The 11,723-nt window shown below is 39.9% G+C and overlaps 1 non-coding gene across 1 annotated transcript; it reads right to left on the bottom strand.

Moving 5' to 3' along the window:
- Positions 1-10,411: 10,411 nt before the first annotated feature.
- Positions 10,412-10,515, bottom strand: LOC130964191 (small nucleolar RNA R71). Its single transcript, XR_009080295.1, has one exon. It is a non-coding gene; the product is annotated as a small nucleolar RNA R71 (small nucleolar RNA).
- Between the last annotated feature and the right edge of the window lie 1,208 nt (positions 10,516-11,723).

Below are 11,723 nucleotides of genomic sequence, written 5' to 3'. Positions count from 1 at the left end.
AACATCACATAGTAATGGTGACAAATGACAGCAGCAACCAGTAGGTATTTTCTTTGAATCAATACAGACTCGGAGATTGTCAGTCCTTTATTTTAAATAATAAAATCAGTAAATTTTTTAAATGAACACAACACGTGTAACTGCATGCATCTTAAGTTAAGCAACAAACCAAACCTTCCTATTTCAAATCAACCAATCCAATTATGTGAAAGTAAATATAATTAATTTGTTTGAAACTCATTTACTAAAACAAATAAATAGCACAAAGAAAAAATATTTTTGTTAATTAGATCAAGGCTTCAAAGGCACATACAAAAATTGATTCAAAAATTTTCGTTCTATTCTTACACAAAATGAAATGAAAATTAAGATTAAATACCTTAATTCTAAAATTTATTGTAGATCACAAGTACCACCTAATGAGAGTTAGCTCAGAAGGACTGGGTTGAATTCCAAGTAAATCTTATTTTAATTAATCTCAAAAGCCCTAATCTTAAAATCTCTCTTGGGAGGAGTCATGTGCCAGTTACCACTATAGATTCTGGGACTTAAGAGGTTCCTTCCTTACCTTTGGTCAATCAGAAACAAAAAAGGATGTAAGTCCTTGGTGAATTCTTTCTATAAGATACTTAGTGAGACGATCAAAGAAAAGGAAAAGATAAATAAAACTGTGCTAAACTATTTTATTTCCACTAAAAACCAATCTTTCTAACATAGGGAAAGGACCTTTCAACATCATAAAATGTTATGTTTGCTAGAAGAAATCAGAGACATTGATTCACATATTTTAAAGAGTTTATCTTCATCTTAGAGAAAGAAATATATGCTGAAAATGAAAAATAGTTAAAAAAAAGGTGAAAAATCAACATTTCTAATACATACACATTTATGAATATCCAGAATGACTGTAACACCCTATCATACAGAGTCTTATGCTTAAGTCATAATTCAGAGATGGCAAGGTATTACGACCCCTAAAATAAAAATTAGTACGTATAGTAGTATGAATGATTGATTATAACTAGGAACCTTTGAAGAAAAAGGGGTAAACAAAAATCGCAACTTGAAAGCGCAACACTCCGATCGATAACGTAACGAACAAGGATAACCAACGCGAGATATATATATATATATATATATATATATATATATATATATATATATATATATATATATATATATATATATATGCAAAGGAGTGTCAAAAACAGGAATATCAAGACTCAAGATCCGGCTGCGAAGATAACCGGTCCGAGCATAGCAATATATACATATTATAAAATAAGGAAACCCCAAAGAAAACCCAAAGGGACACAAATACATAAAACCTATTCTCCAAAATTCTCCCATAAGAGGAGTCATCACAGTTTGTATTATTTAATGGAGATAAAAGTATCTAAGCAAAACATATAAACCAAAACATAGCCCCGAAAACAAAGGATCTTCGCGAATATAGAAGTTTCCAGCATGCCTTAGCGGGAAACCTCACGCCCTGCATCTGAAAACCACAAAATCCGCATGGGTGAGAACCAGAGGTCCCCAGCATGGTAACAGATTCCACATATATAATACATAATAATGGAGGAAAGCCAAAGGCAATCCTAGAACTTCCTCCAGATAATATCAAAGCTTATAAACAAGCTAAACCATAAAGGGCATCTGACTAAAGATATTTCAGTCTAACTAATACTTCCCTTTCCAATTCCTTCAGACCTCCCAACCACCAGCAGGAGTATAATGTAGCAAACACAGTTATATCAAACAAGAAATATACAATTAGGAACAAGTAGGGCATTTAGACAATTAGCAAGTAATATGCAGTCAAATAGGCAATCTCAAACAATTCATATAGTATGCATATGATGAATGCCTGTCCCTAGTAGCTGATGATATCATCTGTCGGTTATAGAGCCAACCCGACAAGTCTTGGCAGTTAACCATTGGACTGTCCCTCTGTCACGCATCCCCAACTCGAGTTATACTCATCATAAACTTGATCATAATCATGATCTATATCCATCACCTTCACTGGTGAATATTTACGGGGGCGAGCTCATCCGGGTCTTTCACAGTGCCCGGCCACACTTATGACATAGGGTCAAAAGAGCTTCGAGTCTCAATATGGAGCACGTGGTGGCTAGTCACTGCTTCCTCCCAGGGAAACTCTCATCTCCAACAGTGGAAGTGCAACATTCACAAATTATTCAACAGCATATATGCATTTGTACATGGCCATAATCATGGCTCCGCCGTAGCACGGCAATAATCTAGCCCTCCGGCTCACGGTTAAATCTATAACCAACCCATTGGCATCACGGTTAAATCCATAACCAGCCATCTCATTAACAAATACGGCCTTTTGGCCCATGGCATAACAAGCACTTCCATCACCATCCTCCGCATCTCACATAATCATGCTTGATCCTCAATGATCATTCATTTTTCCCTTGCTTCACTCGCAAGTTACCACATCCACTAGCCTTTCTTCTCATAGCTAGACATATCATAATGATTTAAGACATAAATGGTGAGATCGGAGGCTTAGAAGTATGAGATTTGGCTTTTAAAACTCAAAAATCAACTTTGGAATGAAAACAGGGCCAAGCGTACGCGCACTCCACGCGCACGCGTGGATGACCTCAAAAACTCATCGACGCGCAAGCGTCATGCACGCTAACGCGTGGATTAAAAATTTGCCAATCGACGCGCACGCGTCAACCACGCGTACGCGTGGGTGTTCTCGTGCCCCAGGCATAACACTGGCACAGTTCTGGCATAACTCTCTGGAAAATGGCTGGGCATTGGGTGCAGCACAATCGGCGCGCCCGCGCACATCACGAGCACGCGTGGATGGCACTTTTCGGAAGAACGGCGCGTACGCGCCAGGTGCGCCCACGCGCAAGGGGTCATTCTGCTAAAAATTTTCTAAGTTAAAAGCTGCAGAATTCACAGATTTAAACCCCAATCTTCCGACGGACATAACTTCCTCATTTTAAATCGTTTTTCACCCGTTCTTCGAACGGCATGGACATCCCAGATCCAATTTCATTTCTAAATAGATTTGGCACAAAACAGAGATCCGTAGTTCAAGTTATGTCCCATCAAAGTATGCCCAAAAACCATATTTTTCATACAAAACCACAAAGTGCCATTTTCAAAACAAGCCATTTCCACTCTTTTCAAAATCTATCAAAACATGCCAGTTTCATCCCTTTTCTTTGAAATCAATCAAAATATATCAAATTCAACATCAAGCCTCCTCAACTCACACATTGACACATTACCACAATTTACAAAATTACTATCTCATCATTTTAACCCACTTCACCCAAGTGGCTCAAACTCAAACATATTGACATATCATATACTATTCCTCATGCCAATTCTCAACAACACTAATTCCAATAAATCATTATTGTACACAATCAACATCATATTCACCATCAACATGGTTCAACCCACAATTCAACCATAACCAATCATCAAGCATATATCACAACATGCATATTTCTCATGCATCATACCACCAAGGCATCAATAATCATCATCACATATATGACCACATCATGTATCTCAATCATTCAACAACATCAACAATTCAATGCCTATCTTAGGGCCTCTAGCCTAAGTATTTCTTACCACATTACATATTAGATACGGGAAACCGAAACCATACCTTAGCTGATTTTCCCAAGTTCAACCGGAGCACTTCCAAACCACTTATCCACAAGCTCTCAAGGCCTCAACACCTCCAAGAACAGATTTTTCACCACAAAACCCTTTCCAAGCTTTTTAAAATCACCAATCAAGCTCCAATATCCACACATACACAACCTAAGCCACAATCATCATACCCATACACAACATCTCAAAACCCAAACATCATAGAACAATAAAATTATACTAGGGTTGAGAATCTTACCACACCCAAGGTCCAAGGAGACAAGATTAACCTTCTCCTTCAAGAGAGTTGGGTCCTATAACATCAAAGAACCCAAAATCTCAACATTTTTGCTCATAAAACTCGAAAACAAGGCTGGAATTTCGAAGAGCAAAACGTGGCTTACCTCAAGATTAATTGTATGGGTTTTGTAGAGCTCTCCGCGGTGAACACGTGGCCGTAAACGGAGCGGCAATTGGAGCTCTAGATCAAAAGTTATGGTGGTTTGAAGATCAAGTGAGAGAAAGAACTTGAGAGAGTGTTCTTCCTCCCCTCTCTTCAATTTCAGCGTGTTTGAGTATGTTGTGAGGAGAGAGAGTGCTGAAAACTAGGGTTTTCGTCTAGTTATGTTGGGCCAAGGGCCCACTTTGGGTCCATTTGGCCCGGTTTGGCCCGTTCGGTCCAATCTTGGTCCGAATTCCATAAAATTGGTACCGAAATTCTCGTCTCAATCTCCTCTATCATATTTAGCCATAAAAATCACATTTTAGGCTTTCTAGAATAAATTCTCATTTATGGGTTAATTAGCCGTTAATTAACCGGGTTTTACATTCTACCCACCTAATTGGGAATTTTGCCCACAAAATTCAAATGCAATTACCTGAGAATAAATGTGGATAGTCCGTTCGCATCTCCGACTCAAGTTCCCAAGTGTGTTCCTCAACACCGCCTCGACTCCATGCCACTTTGACTAATGAAACCTCTTTTCCACGCAACCGTTTGATACTAGTATCATCAATTCTGACCGGAGCCACTAGAAGCGTCAAATCTTCCCTTAACTGAACCGACTCAGGTTCTAACACATGGCTAGCATCAGGAGTGTACTTCCGAATCTGCGACACGTGAAACACGTCGTGCAGGTTCGAAAGGTGAGGTGGTAGAGCCATCCGATACGCCACCGGTCCAACCCTCTCCAGGATTTGAAATGGACCAATGTATTGAGGATTCAACTCCTTTGCTTTAATCGCCCTACCTACTCTCGTGGTCGGAGTAACCTTAAGGAAAACATGGTCTCCTTCCTCAAATTCTAAGGGCTTCCGCCTCTGATCGGCGTAACTCTTTTGACGACTCTGCGCCGTAAGCATCCTATCTCGAATTTTCTTGACTTGTTCAGTAGTCTCAGCTATCATTTCCGGTCCCAACAAGCTTTTCTCCCCAGCTTCATACCAACATAGCGGAGATTGACATTTCCTCCCATACAAGGCCTCATACGGAGCCATTCCAATGCTCGCATGATAACTATTATTGTATGCAAACTCCACTAATGGCATATACCGATCCCAACTCGCCGGTTGGTCCAAAACATAAGCTCTCAACATATCCTCTAGTGTTTGGATCGTCCTCTCGGATTGACCATCTGTTTGAGGATGGTAAGCCGTGCTCAAGCTTAATCAAGTTCCAAAAGCTTTCTGAAATGCACCCCAAAACCTTGAAGTGAAACAAGGATCTCTATCAGAGATTATAGTAGCAGGTACACCATGAAGTCTCACAATCTCCTTTATGTATAACCGTGCTAGCTCCTCAAGGGTGTAAGTCATACGAATGGGTAAAAAGTGAGCTGACTTCGTCAGTCGGTCCACAATCACCCAAATAGCATCAAAACCAGCCCTAGTCCTTGGCAATCCTGACACAAAGTCCATTGCAATACTTTCCCACTTCCATTGTGGAATCTCTAAAGGTTGCAACATCCCGGAAGGTCTTTGATGTTCAATCTTTACCTTTTGACAAGTTAAGCACTTTGAAACATATTCCGCCACATCATTCTTCATACCCGGCCACCAAAACATCGCCTTTAAATCATGATACATCTTAGTACTTCCCGGGTGAATGGAGAATCCGCTTTTGTGTGCCTCCTTTAAAATATCTTGCCTCAAAGTGCCAACATCCGGTACAATGATCCTACCCTTGAATCTCCATAACCTTTCTTTTTCTTCCGACACTCTCCACTGTTTTCCTTGCTCAATAGCCAGTAACACCTTCCATAACGCTTCATCATTTTGATGAGCCTTTAGGAGTTCGGACTTAAAGTCACTTGAGATTTCTAATCGGCTCAAACACAAAGTTCTGGATACTTCTCGAGCACCAATTTTCAGACTCTCAAATCCCTTGAGCAACTTCTCCTCTTGGAGCATCATCCAAGCCGCATATAACGACTTCCGACTTAACGCATCTGCCACTACGTTCGCCTTTCCCGGATGGTAATGCAACTCAAAGTCATAGTCCTTCAACAATTCCATCCACCTTCTCTGCCTCATATTAAGCTCTTTCTGATCAAAGAGGTACTTCAAGCTCTTATGATCAGAGAAAACTTGGAACTTAACCCCATAGAGGTAATGCCTCCACACCTTCAAGGCAAACACAACTGCAGCAAGTTCCAAATCGTGCGTAGGGTAACTAATCTCATGAGGTCTCAACTGTCGTGAGGTATACTGATGAGCGGATAATTTGCATACTTTTTGGCATTGTTTTTAGTATGTTTTTGATATCTTTTAGTTAGATTTTAGTACATTTTTATTAGTTTTTATTTAAAATTCACTTTTCTGGACTTTACTATGAGTTTGTGTGTTTTTCTGTGATTTCAGGTATTTTCTGGCTGAAATTGAGGGACCCGAGCAAAAATCTGATTCAGAGACCAAAAAGGACTGCAGATGCTGTTGGATTCTGACCTCCCTGCACTCGAAGTGGATTTTCTGGAGCTACAGAAGCCCAATTGGCGCGCTCTCAACGGCGTTGGAAAGTAGACATCCAGGGCTTTCCAGCAATATATAATAGTCCATACTTTGTCCAAGATTTGATGGCCCAAACCCGCGAAGCAATCCGGCCTCAGGAATTCCAGCGTTAAACGCCGGAACAGGAATAAAAGTTGGAGTTAAACGCCCAAACTGGCATGGGAGCTGGCGTTTAACTCCAGAAAAGGTCTCTACACGAATTTCCTTGATTGCTCAGCCCAAGCACACACCAAGTGGGCCCGGAAGTGGATTTTATGTCATTTACTCATTTCTGTACACCTTAGGTTACTAGTTTACTATTAATAGGACCTTTTACTATTGTATTAGTAGACTTTGGTAGCTATCTTCACTTTTATGCTATCTTAGATCTTTGGGAGGCTGGCCATTCGGCCATGCCTAGACCTTATGCTTATGTATTTTCAACGGTGGAGTTTCTACACACCATAGATTAAGGGTGTGGAGCTCTGCTGTACCTCGAGTATTAATGCAATTACTATTGTTCTTCCATTCAATTCCGCTTATTCTTTTACCAAGATATCACTTGTTCTTCACCTATGAACAAGGTGACTGACAACCATTCTTGTTCTACAAGCATCTGAGGCTTAGTGAATATCTCTTGGATTTCCGATTGCACGATGCATGGTTGATCGCCTGACAACCGAGTGCTCGCCTGACAAACGAGCCAGCCATTCCGTGAGATCAGAGTCTTCGTGGTATAGGCAAGAACTGATGGCAGCATTCAAGAGAATCCGGAAGGTCTAACCTTGTCTGTGGTGTTCTGAGTAGGATTCAATGATTGAATGACTGTGACGTGCTTCAAACCCTGAGGGCGGGGGCGTTAGTGATAACGCAAAAGAATCACTGGATTCTATTCCGCGCCTGATTGAGAACCGACAGATGAATTCCGCTATGCCGTGACAGGACATATGCAATCGCTTTCACTGAGAGGATGGGAGGTAGCTGCTGACAACAGTGAGACCCTACACGAGCTTGCCATGGAAAGGAGTAAGAAGGATTGGATGAAGGCTGTAGGAAAGCAGAGAGACGGAAGGGAAGGCATCTTCATACACTTGTCTGAAGCTCTTACACCAATGATATACATAAGTATCACTATCTTTATCTTCTATGTTATTTTCGTTCATCACCATATATATCTGAGTTTGCCTGACTAAGATTTACAAGATGACCATAGCTTGCTTCAATACTAACAATCTCCGTGGGATCGACCCTTACTCACGTAAGGTTTTATTACTTGGACGACCCAGTGCACTTGCTGGTTAGTTGTGCGAAGTTGTGTAATGCCATGGTATTGAGCGCACCAAGTTTTTGGAGCCATTACCAGGGATTATGAGAGTTGTGAAAAAGTATAGTTCACAATTTCGCCGACCAAGTTTTTGGCGCCGTTGCCGGGGATTGTTCAAGTTTTGAGCAAGCTCTTTGTCCGGTAACATCAGTGCCAAAATCCGGCAACAGCACCAAGTTTTTGGCGCCGTTGCCGGGGATTGTTCATGTTTTGAGCAAGCTTTTGGTAACATCAGAGCCAAGATCCGGCAACAACATCAAATTTTTGGTGTTATTGCCCGGGATTGTTTAGGCTGGACAACTGACGGTTCATCTTGTTGCTTAGATTAGGTATTTTTTTCGAAATTCTTGAAGGTGAATTCTAGAGTTTCATGATGATTTGTTGAAATCTGGCTGGCTGAGAAGCCATGTCTAATCTGATTGGACCGAGGTTTCAACTCATCACCACAAGAGCTTGTTGATTTCGTATCAATCTTGCTGTTGGAGCAGTGATTTGCTAAGGCTTGGCTGACCTTGGTCATGTCTAGTTTTTTGGACCGAAGCTTTCTTTGAAAGCTTGGCTGGCTGTGAAGCCATGTCTAATTCCTGGACCGGAGTCTTAGACTAGCATTGCACTGATTCCTAGAATTCTCATTAAGAATTTTGATGTTTTCACTTAAATTTTCGAAAATCAAAAAAAAAAATTTTACAAAACCTTAAAAATCCAAAAATATTTCTTGTTTGAGTCTAGAGTCTCATCTTAAGTTTGGTGTCAAATGCATGTCTTTGTTATATTTTTCGAATCCATGCATATATTTTGTGTTCTAATCTTTGAATTCTATTGACTTGAAGTATTTTTTTGTGTCTCATATGCATTCTCATACTGTTAGTGTCAGTAGTACACAAACTGCTAAGTTTGGTGTCTTGCATGCATTGTTATTTGATTCTTGTTGCATTTTGATTATTAAAAATCCAAAAATATTTTTAATTTGTGTCTTTTCAAGTCAATGATACAAAGAATTGAAGATTTAGAACATACTGCAGAGGAATTATACAGAAAAAGCTGAGCATTCAAAAATGCCCAGTGAAGAAGGCAGACTGGCGTTTAAACGCCAGCCAGGGTACCTGGTTGGGCGTTTAACGCCCAAAGAGGTAGCATTTTGGGCGTTAAACGCCAGAATGTATACCATTCTGGGCGTTTAACGCCAGGATGGTGCTAGGGAGAAGATTTTGTTTTCAAATCAATTTTTTTCAAATTTTTCAAAATCAAATCTTTTTCAAATCAAATCTTTTCAATCAAATGTTTTCAAATCAATTTCTTTCCTTTTTAAAAGATACTTACTAACAATTAATGATTTGATTGAACATCACAAGATTGTTACCTTTTCTGTTGAGAAAGGTTTGAATGTTTCAAATCATATCTTTTCTTGTTAGGCAAGTCATTCTTTTTTAAAAAATCATATCTTTTCAAATGGTTTTCAAATCATATCTTTTAAAAATGTTTTCAAATCATATCTTCTCAATCACATCTTTTTTAAACTCATAACTTTTCAATTAAATCTTTTTAACCACATCTTTTTCAAAACAGTTTTCAATCAAATCTTTTTAATTTCTAATTTCAAAATCTTTTTCAAAAATCACTTGGTTTCTTTTCCACTTTGATTTTCGAAAATTAATTAATGTTTTTCAAAATAATTTCAAAATTTTTCACTTGATTTTCGAAAATAAACTTCCCTCCTTCCCACATCCTTCTATTTATGGAGTGCCACTCCTTCTAAATGCACAATTCGAACCTTATCTAATTAAAGTTCGAATTCATCTTCTCCCTCTTCTCTCTATTTCTCTTTTCCTCTGACATTTAAAGGAATCTCTATACTGTGACATAGAGGATTCCACATTTTCTTGTTCCCTTCTCTTTCATATGAGCAGGAGCAAGGACAAAGGCATTCTTGTTGAAGCTGATCCTGAACCTGAAAGGACTTTGAAGAGAAAGCTAAGAGAAGCCAAAGCACAACTCTCTTTAGAGGACCTGACCGAATTCTTCAAGGAAGAAAACATGGCAGCAGAAAACAACAACAATGCAAACAATGCAAGGAAGGTGCTGGGTGACTTTACTGCACCTACTCCTGATTTTTATGGGAGAAGCATCTCTATCCCTGCCATTGGAGCAAACAACTTTGAGCTTAAGCCTCAATTAGTTTCTCTAATGCAACAGAATTGCAAGTTCCATGGACTTCCAATGGAAGATCCTCATCAGTTTTTAGCTGAATTCTTGCAAATCTGTGACACAGTCAAGACTAATGGGGTTGACCCTGAAGTCTATAGACTGATGCTATTCCCTTTTGCTGTAAGAGACAGAGCTAGAATATGGTTGGATTCTCAACCTAAAGAAAGCCTGGACTCTTGGGAAAAGCTAGTCAATGCCTTCTTGGCAAAGTTCTTTCCACCACAAAGATGGAGTAAGCTTAGAGTGGAAGTCCAAACCTTCAGACAGAAGGATGGAGAATCCCTCTATGAAGCTTGGGAAAGATACAAACAATTAATCAGAAGATGTCCATCTGACATGCTTTCTGAATGGAGCATCATAGGTATTTTCTATGATGGTCTCTCTGAACTATCTAAGATGTCCTTGGATAGCTCTGCAGGAGGATCTCTTCATCTGAAGAAGACGCCTGCAGAAGCTCAAGAACTGATTGAAATGGTTGCAAATAACCAATTCATGTACACTTCTGAAAGAAATCCTGTGAACAATGGGACTAGTCAGAAGAAAGGAGTTCTTGATATTGACACTCTGAATGCCATTTTGGCCCAGAATAAAATATTGACTCAACAAGTCAATTTGATTTCTCAAAGTCTGTCTGGAATGCAAAATGCACCAAACAGTACTAAGGAAGCTTCATCTGAGGAAGAAGCTTATGATCCTGAGAACCCTTCCATGGAAGAGGTAAATTACCTAGGAGAACCCTATGGTAACACCTATAATTCTTCATGGAGAAATCACCCAAATCTTTCATGGAAGAATCAAGAGAGACCTCAACAAGGTTTCAATAATAATAATGGTGGAAGAAACAGGCATAGCAATAGCAAGCCTTTTCCATCATCTTCTCAGCAACAGACAGAGAGCTCTAAGCAGAATAATTCTGACTTAGCAACCATGGTCTCTGATCTGATCAAAACCACTCAAAGTTTCATGACTGAAACTAGATCTTCCATTAGGAATTTGGAAGGACAAGTGGGTCAGCTGAGCAAGAAAATTACTGAACTTCCTCCAAGCACTCTCCCAAGTAACACTGAAGAAAATCCAAAAGGAGAGTGCAAAGCCATAAACATGGCCGAATTCTGGGAGGAAGAAGAAGCAGTGAACGCCACTGAGGAAGGCCTCACTGGACGTCCACTGGCCTCTAATGAGTTCCCCAATGAGGAACCTTGGGAATCTGAGGCTCAGACTGAGACCATAGAGATTCCCTTGGACTTGCTACTGCCTTTCATGAGCTCTGATGAGTATTCTTCCTCTGAAGAGGATGAGTATGTCACTGAAGAGCAAGTTGCTAAATACCTTGGAGCAATCATGAAGCTAAATGACAAGTTATTTGGAAATGAGACTTGGGAAGATGAACCTCCCTTGCTCACCAAAGAACTGGATGACCTGTCTAGGCAGAAACTGCCTCAAAAGAGGCAGGATCCTGGGAAGTTTTCTATACCTTGTACCATAGGCACCATGACCTTCAAGAAGGCCTTGTGTGACTTAGGGTCAAGTGTAAACCTCATGCCCC

The sequence above is a fragment of the Arachis stenosperma genome, chromosome 2 (genome assembly GCF_014773155.1).
Source record: "Arachis stenosperma cultivar V10309 chromosome 2, arast.V10309.gnm1.PFL2, whole genome shotgun sequence".
Classification (NCBI taxonomy): domain Eukaryota; kingdom Viridiplantae; phylum Streptophyta; class Magnoliopsida; order Fabales; family Fabaceae; genus Arachis; species Arachis stenosperma.
Note: the sequence above shows the minus strand (reverse complement) of the source record. Positions and strands in the feature narration are given on the sequence as shown.